Genomic DNA, 12,701 nt, shown 5'->3' on the forward strand with positions numbered 1-12,701 from the left:
TAACACACAAATCAGTTAGTCCCTTTTCAACTTCTGAAATTGAGCCAACCAGGTTTTCCACTCAACATTTTTGTTTTACTTTGACATTGGTCCTGGAAAGTGTCTTATTTTCAGTATCTTTAGGAAATACTTAACTGGATGTGCCCTCTACCAAATGTCTAAAATGACAGTGCATATTTGGATTGTTTCTACTGACCATTAGGTACTTTTAACCATAAAATCACAATCATAAATTGTCATGTTTCAATGTTCAAACAGTACATGTAAAATATGGTTTGCCGTCTAGGAAATATCCAAACTATAAAAATTTAACCAAAATGTTCAGATATAATCTTCAAACCAAAATCAGATAAGGACAATGCCTTCCCCTACTATACTTTTATAAAAACATTGCTTTTACTTGAAAAATGTGTTCCAATAGGAAAATTAAATAAAAAGGTGCTTGATTCATCAAACACAACAGAATTAACTTCCTTTGCAATGTTTTTACATTTTATAAATTGTCCTGGTTAAAGCAATGTCACACTTTTTGCTTGTTTCCTTCCTTATGAACTCTTAGCCTTCAACTGAAAACTGGAACATCTGCCCAAAATCATTTATGACTTCTTGTAATTCCTGTTACTCCAGATAAACTAAGTAAAACTAAAATTTTTATATTCAAAATAATAAAGCAGCCAAAAAAATTAAACTTAGAAAAGCACACAGTGAAGTCACTTTTCAATATATTAAATGTAAATATTCTGAGAATTGGAATTTCAAAAGGTGTCAATATATAAAATGTTTTAAAAAACCAAATAGTTTTCCTCATTTAAAATAATGCAAATACAGGCAGGATGTGGTGGCTCGTGCCTGTAATCCCAGCACTTTGGGAGGTCAAGACAGGCAGATGGCTTGAGCCCAGGAGTTCAAGACCATCCTGGCCAACGTGGCAAAACCCTGTCTCTATTAAAATACAACAATTAGTCAGGTGTGGTGGTGCACACCTGTAATCCCAGTTTCTTGGAAGGCTGAGGCATGAGAACTGCTTCAACTCAGGAGACAGAGGTTGCATTGAGCCAAGATCTTGCCATTGCACTCCAGCATGGGTGACACAGTAAGACTCTGTCTCAAAAAAAGAAAAAAAATTAAATAAAACTACACTTACTTAACATTATGTACATAGTAAGAAAAATACTATCCTATGACATAAACCTAATTTCCCTTTCTTCCTTTTAGGGTGATCCATTGACTATAAAACATGAGATGTTTACATTTTCTTTATCCATTAAGAACTTAGGGCCAGGCACGATGACTCACACCTATAATCCCAGCACTTTGGGAGGCCGAGGTGGGAGGATTGCTTGAGCCTAGGACTTCGAGACCAGCCTGGGCAATACAGCAAGGCTTCGTCTCTACAATAAACTAAACAAAAAAGTAGCCAGGCTTAGTGCTGCATGCCTGTAATCCCAGCTACTCGAGAGGCTGAGGCAGGAGGATTGCTTGAGACCAGGAGGTAGAAGCTGCAGTGAGTTAGTTGTGTTGCTGCCATTGCACTCTGGGCTGGGCAACAGAGAGAGATCGTGGTTTGTTTGTTTTAAAAAAGAAGAAAGAAAGAAAAAAGAGAAAGAAAAAAATCAGTTACATGTTTATAAAAAAAGAAAAACCAGGGCTGCATAGTTAGGAGTTCAATTAAAAAGGTTAATATTGCTGGCACTCTTATGTTTCCTATAGGACTCTATGTTCCTGCCACTGCAATCCAGGCTGGGCAACAGAGTGAGACCGTATCTTTAAAAAGAAAAAAAAGAGGAGAGAGAGAGAAAAAAAAAAAAAAATCTAGTTACATTTTTATGAAAAAAGAAAAACCAGGGCTGCATAGATACGAGATCAATTAAAAAGGTCAATACTGCTGGCACTCCATGTTTCCCATAAGACAGAATATATAAATATAACAAAGGTGTTAAGAATCTGTAATCAAGGCTTCTAATCCATAGTTCAAACTGCATTATTAACAGAAAGAATCTGAATTTCAAAGTTCTAGGCTCTCAGTTAAAGACGCCACTGGTCTCTTTTTCGTTTTATTTTTCCTGCTTTCTGCTTATTATCTAAAAGCAAAGTGTCAACTTTTGCAAATAAGCTTAAAGAAAATTTCTTAATTTTTTTTCACATAACTTGTTTTTCGTACTACCTTGACACAAGGTATTTAATAATGAAAGATAAAGACAATTCATTAATATGTAAAGGATTTGACAAACAACATAAATACACATGTAAAATATGCTACGCATTAATATTGAATTGTAAACACCATTTATGATTTTTTATAGATGAAACTGTTTAATTTTCAATGACATGGAGGCACATCTTTAATGATCACTACTTAACAATGTGAATGGTAACTAACATGTTCAAAGTAAATTAAAAAGAAAAATGCATTAATAAAAGGCAGAATTTAAATAGCAATGTCACCAACATCTCATTTATTTAGAATGTGATATACACCTTGAATGCATTAAGTGTATAAAAATGCAATGCAATGCTTATTACAACTCACAATTGGTATCTGTATTAAATAGAACAACAGGAAAATAAAACAGAAAATTGAAAAAGCATACATAGCTGCTTCCGAGAAAGGGGACTAAGATCTAGGGTGGTAAGGAAACATTTTTATCATTATATGCTCTTGTATAAAATTTGTTTTAACCATTTGCATGTATAACTTTTTCAATCAAAAAACAATGGGATACTGAAAGATTAAAAAAAAGAACATAAATGTTCAAATAAATAAACAAGTAATATATAGCTCATAGAAAGGTACAAGTTGTCAATGGAAATAAGTGAAATGGTATCCAAAAGATGACGATATTAATAGGCCAACGGAGGCATGAATTTGACTCTGAATTCCAATGTTATTTTGTTTTCACCAATGTAAAGATTTTTCTATGAAACAAGGGCTTAATTTTTGTAACTTTTTTTTTTAAAGAAAATGTTGACCTTTAATAGCTAAATATTAAAGAGAACATAGAAACATACAGCGAAGTCAAAGTTTATTAAAACAAATACAGTTATTAGAAATTCCTAGGTATCTTTACATAAGAAATAATTTTTAAGGTTGACAAACCCCCCATTGATAACAATAATATAGTAAAATCTAGGCTGCTTTCAAGTTTTCAAATCACATTCATTGCGCTCTTAAGAGTGCTTTTCTAATAATTGGATCTAATCTAGTTCATTTATCATTTACCAATTAGTCAAGAACCCAAAGCCAAGCTTGCACATAAAAGTAAATAATTATTAGGTTTAGGCATCAAGTGTCTATGCAATACAATTTTTTTTATTTATGTCTATGTTCACCCCTTGTAATGTCCAACATTTTGACTGTGGTGCTGATGAGTAGAAGACTGAGGCAGACCAAGGAAACCTGAGAGTTCCACACTGCATTTGAATGAAGTTCACTGTGCCTTTAGTATTTTGTGTAAAGCTAACTTACAGAACATAGCCACAGGCAAAAAGTACTTCACAATACATAAAGTTCTGAAGATGAAATAATTCAAGATCCATCATTTCAATTGAGGACTCTGAGGTCAAAATACTGGTGTGGTGAGAGAGACAGTAGATTAAAGGTCAGATGTCTTGGTTTCCAATACCAGTTCCTCCTAACTGTTGTATAATCTAAGACCAGTCACTTTAAGACTGGTTGCCACTGTATAAAAGTAGTCCCTGGGAAAAAGCATTAAATTATGTAAAAGTACTTTGCACACTATAATGTAATAGACAAACTGTTGTTAAAAAATTATGATGTGCTCTCTCCCCATATACAGAAATAGTTACAGAAGCATAATTATAACCTACATAAAGGGTTATCAACCCTGACTGCCTAGTAGAATAACCTGGGGATTTTTAATTTTTAAAAGTAGATTAAATTTAATTTGATTTCAACTGTAAATGCCTGGGTCCTACCACAAACAGATAAAATGGAATCTCTCAGGGTATGACCCAGGGTCTGCAGATAATCCTAACATGCAACTGGGGCTGAGCAGTACTAGCCACCCCTCGTAATTACGATGAAGCCCCATCTGAATTATTTTTTAAAATCTGTTTTGGACTATCCAAATCTCTGTTCTCATTATAGTAAAGTAACATCAAGAGTTAATAGCTACCAATGAAAGTATTTTGGCTAAAACTAAATATTCACCACAAGGGGGAGTAGGTGGATCAGTCATTAGGTTTCTATGAAACTAATATAAAGTCAGTGAGAATTAAAATATAAATATAAAAGGATCTTTCAATAAATTACAATGATATTTTATTACTAATTTTAGTTAGATAAAATAAGTTATCTTTATAAAGATTTATAAGCAACTTTGTAAGTATTCAGGGACAGTAACGGGTAAAAAGTCGACAGGAATAGGTTTCACTCTTTCTTTTCACAAATATCCTGTGGTATAATGCACAAAAATAAAACAGACCAAAGGTGAATAAAGGAAAAAGGAGGAAAGCAATCGGCAAAAGGCTAAGTAATCATTACCTAGACAACTAAGAGAAGCTGTTCTAATATATTCCGAACACTTATTAAGATATATTTAATTTCTTATTTCTCCCATTCAACTATATCACATTGGGAAAAACATCAAACACTGTCAAATTTGTCCTGAGTCTTGCCATGTTAGCTTAACCACTCTGAAGCTAATAAGATTAGACCTTGTTCTTTGCTCTCCAGTTTTGGGGAAGGCATCATGAAATAAGTCCTGGAATTTACCAGAAACAAGTTCTAGTCCCTCAGGCTCCTCTCAGTCTACGGCTAAGTAAATGCTACTCTCTTTTATTACACATGAATCTTAGAAATATGTTTACATAAGATCTCAAAGTGTTGGTTTCACAGTTACAGAGAATGGAACCAAGGCCCTAAGTAAACCATATCTCTAAAATGTCAAAATATCAACAACAGATGTCACAATTAGTTCATTTACATATTTCTACACAATGTGCTAATATTCAAGACTAACAGGTCAAGAACAACCTATGACTATACCTCAAAGTGTGCAATGGAATATTAAAATAGATTAAATTTCTAACAAAGCAAATTCAATAAGCTGAGAAAAAAATTTGTTAAGGTATAATACAGAATAGTTTCAAAAGCTAATTTAAACAGCTTCAGATTTTGACTCAAATTCTTTTTTTTTTTTTTTTGAGATGGAGTTTTGCGCTTATTGCCCAGGCTGGAGTGCAATGGCACGACCTTGGCTCACCACAACCTCCGCCTCCCGGGTTCAAATGATTCTCCTGTCTCAGCCTCCCAAGTAGCTTACAGGCATGAGCCACCACGCCCAGCTAATCTGGTATTTTTAGTAGGCACAGGTTTTCTCCATGTTGGTCAGGCTAGTCTCAAACTCCTGACCTCATGTGATCCGCCCGCCTCGGCCTCCCAAAGTGCTGGGATTACAGGCATGAGACACCGCGCCCAGCCTCAAATTTTTCTTAATGCAATCATTTTCCCAGGAAGACATTTCATCAGCTCTTTCATTCCACTGCACATCTATTTGTGAAGTACATGAAGATACCTGGGACCAGCATGGTGATAGATTCACATAAATACTCAATAAATATTTACTAGACTAAATGAAGAACAGCCAATAAGATTAACACCACACTTTTATTGCTAGTTCAGAAGCATCATGCACAATTTCAAGGGTAGGAGATGTGTCTTGAACACTTCCGTATCCTCAGCAGCTGGCACAGGGTCTAACATAATACTTCTTTAAGGAATGATAAAGTACACAAATGTAGCTACAGACTCAAATTTAAAAGATTCACAAAGTTTGAAGACTGAAACAAATGATATCCACAAAGCATAAAAATATTCTTCATGTCTTGATTTTAAAATAGTGCCTGACCAAAAAAAATGTTAAATCTATATTATCTGATGGTAGGGATGATGCATGCCACAGAAGTAAATGTTATTAAGTACATTCCATCCAAAATTAATTTCTTATTAATTTTAGCTGCTTGTTAGAAATCTGTCAAAATTCAACAAATATTTTCCTTTTATTCCTAAATAAATTTGCTTCTGAGTCCAAGCCAACTATCATCCCTATAAAGCATTATGTATATGCAAAAATCGCAGTGTCCTCAGAGCTCTATAAAGTTATCGTCAAAGTGGGGAGGCAACTAGGTAAAATACAGGAGAGGAAGAGAAGGAAAATATTTCACAGTATGCCTTTTGATACTTTTGAATTTTCAGCCCTGTGATTATGTTACCTACTCCACAAAATAAAATTAAAGAGGAGAGACTGGTACTCAAGTTTCTGCATTATGTAATTTAGAAGAAAAAAGTACTCTTCACTACGAAAGGAAACAGAGGAGAAAGAAAAGAATTTGTTAAACTTTTTGTCACGTGTGGAAGAGGGCAAGAAAAAAATAATTGGGGACAGGCCTCACTTCTGGAATCTTTTCTACACTGGAGAAGAAACAGGATGCAGGCACCACATGTTTAAGAACCCAGCTTGGAGTGCAGCTTGGAAGATTAAGAGTGTCCAGAGCTCAGCTGCCAGACCTTGGAGGCAGAAATCTATGAATCCTCTTTGCATGTGGATGTTACTTGAAGAAAGAAGAAAGATTCACCCTTCACTACAGGATAAAGCCAAAGTTGTTCATTCCCAAAAAAGGACAAAGTATTTATAAACATAACACACAGAGATGTGAAATCCAAGGAAACAATTTTTGGCAAGGGTGTAGGAGGGTAGATGGACTGACCCTGCAAGAGCCAAACCCAGAGAGAATGTGAAGGCGGGTTCCAGACGACACCAAGAACTCCAGCAGACCAAGCAGCCCTGCCAACTCCAGTCAACCTCTGGCTCTAACCTGACGCATTCAGTCCAACATCCAACTCAGCCTAGGGAAGACTTTGTCACAGAAAAACAAAGACAATTCCGCAGGTGCCAGCTCCTACACAGGGAGATAGAGATTCACAAATTTTACACTTAAGGAAACAAATTCAGAAAGGTTTAGTACTTTTCTCAAAGTAACACGCAGTCAATTGTCATTATTTACTGTATAACAGTTATGTTCTAAAAAAAATACAGCAAACATTGAATTAGCAAAAGATGAACTATTGCTCCTTAGGAAGATATGTACATACATAAATATATTAAATAGATTATAATATTAAATCCTGAGAACTCATCCTGGTAGAGACTATATTATTTATTTTACAAAAGAGAAAATAAACTTAGATGTTAGTGACTTGCCTGAGCCACCCCACGAACTGTTGCCAGAATTGGGATTCAAGCCATCAACAGGCCCCAGTGCAGACTGGGAGCTTGTGACATGCCTTTGGTCCTCTCTGTATGACCACAGAGACAAGAAGGCAGAGAGAACTTCACTTTATCCCACCTTAGCTAGGAAGATGCAAAGCAGGAGACTCAAATTTTTGTTCCTCTCTGCAAGCTCGCTAGTGATCATAAAAGCAGTGTGAGTTTTGATTTGGGCGGTTCAAATAAGTATTAGTAAGTAGGTGAATGCTCAAGAGACAAAATTTGCAAATAGTAAGGATTGGCTATATTTGCTACATAGACAATCTTGGTTGGGAAACAGTTAATCACAAAGATAAAACTCAAAATGCTCAGAGAACCACCTAAGCCACTTCACATCACTGGAGAAATTTCTTCCTAACTTCTAAGAATAGTATGAAAAAATATAACCTGAGGAAATTACTATGAAAATTCTGTAAAACCTGTATTGATTTCTAATATTTATTATTTTATTTACTATTACCCTGTAATCAGCAGTAACACTATCCATAAACACAAAATCACCTGGATGTTGATTTTCAGAGTTAGCAGCAATCAAAGAGGTGGTTGTCAGTAATGACTTCTACTCCACAACCAGTGTTAAGTGAGAGGGGGAAAAAAAAATCTAAAAAATAGAACAGTGGTGGCAATTCCATATAGAGCACAAGGGCAGAAAAAAGATGCCCAGAAGCCTAACTAGGACTAAGAAATTATAGTTCAAATAGTTAAGAGTTTCATGAATTTCATAAAATGTGATTAGCCTAAAATAAAAGGTTGTTTTCAAAACAGATTTGCTGACAGAGCCCCAAATAAATAACATATCAAGAACAGATGGGCCAGGCGCGGTGGCTCACGCCTGTAATCCCAGCACTTTGGGAGTCCGAGGCGGGCAGATCACAAGGTAAGGAGATTGAGACCATCTTGCCCAACACGGTGAAACCCCGTCTCTACTAAAAATACAAAAATTAGCTGGGCATGGCGGCACATGCCTGCAATCCCAGCTACTTGGGAGGATGAGGTAGGAGAATTGCTTGAAGCTGGGAGGCGGAGGTTGCAGTGAGTGAAGATGGCACCACTGCACTCCAGCCTGGGCTCTGACAGAGCAAGACTTGTCTCAAAAAAAAAAAAAAGGCCGGGTGCAGTGGCTCACGCCTGTAATCCAAGCACTTTGGGAGGCCGAAGAGGGTGGATCACCCAAAGTCGGGAGTTCGAGAACAGCCTGACCAACATGGAGAAACCCTGTCTCTACTAAAAATACAAAATTAGCCAGGCGTGGTGGCACATGCCTGTAATCCCAGCTACTAGGGACCCTGAGGCAGGAGAATAGCTTTGAACGTGGGAGGCAGAGGTTGCGGTGAGCCGAGATCATGCCATTGCACTCCAGCCTGGGCAACAAGAGTGAAACTCCATCTCAAAAAAAAACACATAATTTATAATTCCTAAAAAGAAAAAAAAAAAAAACAGAGCGAGGCATGGTGGCTCACACCTGTAATCCCAGCACTTTGGGAGGCCAAAGTGGGCAGAACACTTGAGGTCAGGAATTCAAAACCAGCCTGGCCAACATGGCAAAACCCCGTCTTTAATTAAAAAAAAAAAAAAATTCGCCAAGCGTGGTGACGCGCACCTTTAGTTCTAGCTACTCAGGAGGCTGAGGCAGGAAAATCAACGGAACCTGGGAGGCACAGGCTGCAGTGAGCTGAGATCGTGTCACTGCACTCCAGCCTGGGCAACAGGGTGAGACTCTGTCTCAAAAAAAACCAAACAAACAAAAAACTCCTTTAAAAAAAAAAGTAACAGAGTATAGAGAAAAAACTGAGGTTCAGTTTGATGCATAAAACAGAGTATATCTTATACAGAAACCTTGATACCTGCAGAATGTGTTTTTTGTTTTGTTTGTTTTTGAGATGGAGTCTCGCCCTGTCGCCCAGGCTGGAGTGCAGTGGCACGGCTCACTGCAAGCTCCGCCTCCCGGGTTCACACCATTCTCCTGCCTCAGCCTCCCGAGTAGCTGTGACTACAGGCGCCCACCACCATGCCTGGCTAATTTTTTGGTGTGTATTCCTAGTAGAGATGGGGTTTCACCACCTTAGCCAGGATGGTCTCAATCTCCTGACCTTGTGATCTACTCGCCTTGGCCTCCCAAGTGCTTGGATTACAGACTAAGCCACCGCGCCTGGCCCAGAATGTGTTTTATCTTACCAAGAAGAATGAGAGTTGAGGGACGGGGAAACTGACCACCTTGGATCTCCCTAATCTTTTGGCCTAAAGTAAGCTAATAAAGAACATTCTTTAAGAGGCACTTAAAAGAGCATGAAAAAACATTTGAAAATTATATTTGTGATAAAGACTTATATCCAAAATATATAAAGAATAATAACAACTCAATAATCAACAACTCAATTAAAAAACAGGAAAAGATTTGACTAGTCATGTCACCAAAAAAATATACAAATGGCCCATAAGCACATGAATAGCTGTTCCATATCATTAGTCATTAGGGAAGAGCAAATTAAAACCACAATGAAATACCACTTTATATCCACTAACACGGCTTTTTAAAAAACGAAGTAACAAGTATTCGTGAGGATGTGAATAAACTAGAACCTCATATAATGTTGGTGGGAATGGAATATGGTGCAGCCACTCTGGAAAACACTTTGTTGGTCTCTTAAAAACATAAGTTTACCATACAGGTCAGCAATTCTACTCTTTAAGAATCTACCTAAGAGAAATGAAAATGTATATCCACACAAAGATTTGTACCTAAATGCTCATAATGGCATTATGCATAATGGTCAAAAACTAGTAACTCAAATGTCCATTAACTGGTGAATGGATAAACAAAATGTAGTGTCTATCTATATGATGAAACAGCATTCAGCCATAAAAAGGAATAAAGTATTCAGACATGCTATAGCATGGATGAACCCTGAAAATGTAATGCTAAGTGAAAGAAGCTGGATTCAGCAGACCATATATTGTATGATTTCATTTATATGAAATGTCCAGAAAGGACAAAATCTATAGAGACAGAAAGTAGGTAACTGGTTGTCAGGGACTGGCTGAATACTGGGAGGGGATGCAACTAGGCATGGGGAATAATCTTTTTAGCACATTGGAAGTATCCTCAAACTGGATTGAAAATCACTGAATTGTACTCTTAAATGAGTAAACTTGATGGTATGTGAATCACACCTCATTAGAGGCAGAGTGAGCAAGAGAGAACATGCATAAGCATGCAGGCAAAAGAGAGAAAGCACGAGCACTGAGGTCAAAGGCAATATAGGTTAGCTGAATAAGGACCATTTAACGTCCCATGACAAAGAGAGAAAGAGTGTAGAGGTCAAACATGATGGCAGCAGATAGCTTAACTAATGCTTCTGAACAATATGGCAACTGCAGTAAGTTTCCTGCTTATCAACTGTTTCACCTTTAGGAATGAATGTTGTAGCAGCAAGGTAGTGGCATCCACTGTGCTGGATGGCACTGGCAGTCTCCCCAGAGTCACTCCTATTAACTAGGGAACTAGGCAAGAGACTAAGAGAAAGTCATTAGGTGGGATGAATCTGTATATGTTTTTTAAGATACCCAGAATTTTTATATTATGGGTTATACAAGAAAATGAAAATGAATCCCTAAGTAAAAAGGATCAGGATTCAGAATCCCTACCTGAATCACTAAGAGTTTATCAGAATAACTTGCCTTCGTGGTTCTGATACTCAATTCAGTTATGGAAAACAGAGGTAAAATACAGGACGTGGGACGCTGCTTTATTTGCATCCTGTTTGTCAATGGAATTCCCTGAGAACGAAACGACAGTACTGAGAGGAGAATCAACTAAGTACTAAATCTTTACGAAAACCCTTAGTTCAGGGAAAATATTTAAGGAGAAGCAAACAGGACATGAAGAATTATCTTCAATTTGAAATTGAAAAACGTCTCAATGAGACATCTCAGGAGTTGGAGTGATCTATTCTCCACTGTCTTCGATAAAAGTAAATTTATGAATAATTCCCTAAAGTGTGCTTTAGTCCTAAGAAATTTTCTGAAGAAAATCCAATACAAAAATTAACCATGCGTGTTGTTGTACTACCAGCTACTCAGGAGGCTGAGGCGAGAGAATCACTTGAGCCCAGTAGGTCGAAGCTGCAGTGAGCCAAGACCGTGTCACCACACTCCAGCCTAGGCAAGAGAGTGAGACCCTACCTAAAAATAAATGAATAAATTAATAATAATAATAATAATAATAATAATAAAAGAAAAACCTGATTTACTCTCACTGAATTTGTGTTTCTGGATTTGTGTTCCTGGAGTGAAGTGGAAATTCCCCAAGGAGTATCTTCTTTAACTGTGTTACCAAATCACAAACGCCCCACTCTCACTGAATTTGTGTTTCTGGATTTGTGTTTCTGGAGTGAAGTGGAAATTCCCCAAGGGGTATCTTCCTTAACTGTGTTACCAAATCACAGATACCCCACTCTCCCTGCTTTGGCCGGGACTCTTCCAGAGTTTACTACTAAATATGTAGTACCCACAGGACCCACTGTCTATGGGGAGCACCTGTTATCCCTATCTTGTGAGTGGAAAAGAAAAATGGCTGAGCCATAGTGTTATAGTTTTTTGTTTTTAATAAAGAAAGAACTTCTGTTAATAAGGTGACTGTGAAGCAGTGGAGCCAAATTTGATTCACTATACTCAATAATCACAGGGAGCATGTGAGCATCCTCCTCTGGATCCAGTTCTAAGTGATTTTTATGGATGTATACCTTCCCCTCCATGACATAAAACACACACAAAACACAAACTAAAAACAGAGAGCAGGGTAAAAAAAGATAAAGCTTCCTCAGAAGCCTGGTGAATTTAAGACTTATCAGCTGTAATCATAGTTTTACAGACTGTTGTTCCTGCTTCTCCTTCGTTATCTTTCTCACCAAAGGAATATTCCTAATCAAAACGAGAACAACTATATCTTGGTCTTAACTTAGCAGGATCACACGAAGATAAACCCTGGAATAGTATCCAGGAGCCACTGCCATATATGTAACTAAAGATCCATGACTCCCTAGAGCTTTGTAACAGGAGGAAACTATCTAGTGCACTGTAGATCATTTACACAATGGTCTCTTTCCCCACATTGCCTATGTCATGATTAAAAGACATTCATGATACAGTAAGTTTCACATATGCCTACAGTGCCATCTGGTCACAGACATCTAATCTCTTGGAGCCTGGGACTAAGGCAATGAGTCTAAGAAGGCAACCTCACTGCTGGCAAGATTGCAAATTATGATGCATACCTCCCCCATCCCAAGTTTGGCTAGACTGACCGCCCTCAGCATGAGCCAGTTGGCACATACTAGAGAAGGGGAAGACAGAATAAACAGGCACTTTCAGGCTGGCCAAACATGGTATAAGGCTTGGACTCCAGCCCAGAGT

At 37.5% G+C, this 12,701-nt stretch overlaps 1 protein-coding gene across 9 annotated transcripts in view; it reads right to left on the reverse strand.

Moving 5' to 3' along the window:
- PCMTD1 (protein-L-isoaspartate (D-aspartate) O-methyltransferase domain containing 1) overlaps window positions 1-12,701 on the reverse strand; it is an 81,941-nt gene that overhangs the window by 28,629 nt on the left and 40,611 nt on the right.

Source organism: Pongo abelii, chromosome 7 (genome assembly GCF_028885655.2).
Source record: "Pongo abelii isolate AG06213 chromosome 7, NHGRI_mPonAbe1-v2.0_pri, whole genome shotgun sequence".
Classification (NCBI taxonomy): domain Eukaryota; kingdom Metazoa; phylum Chordata; class Mammalia; order Primates; family Hominidae; genus Pongo; species Pongo abelii.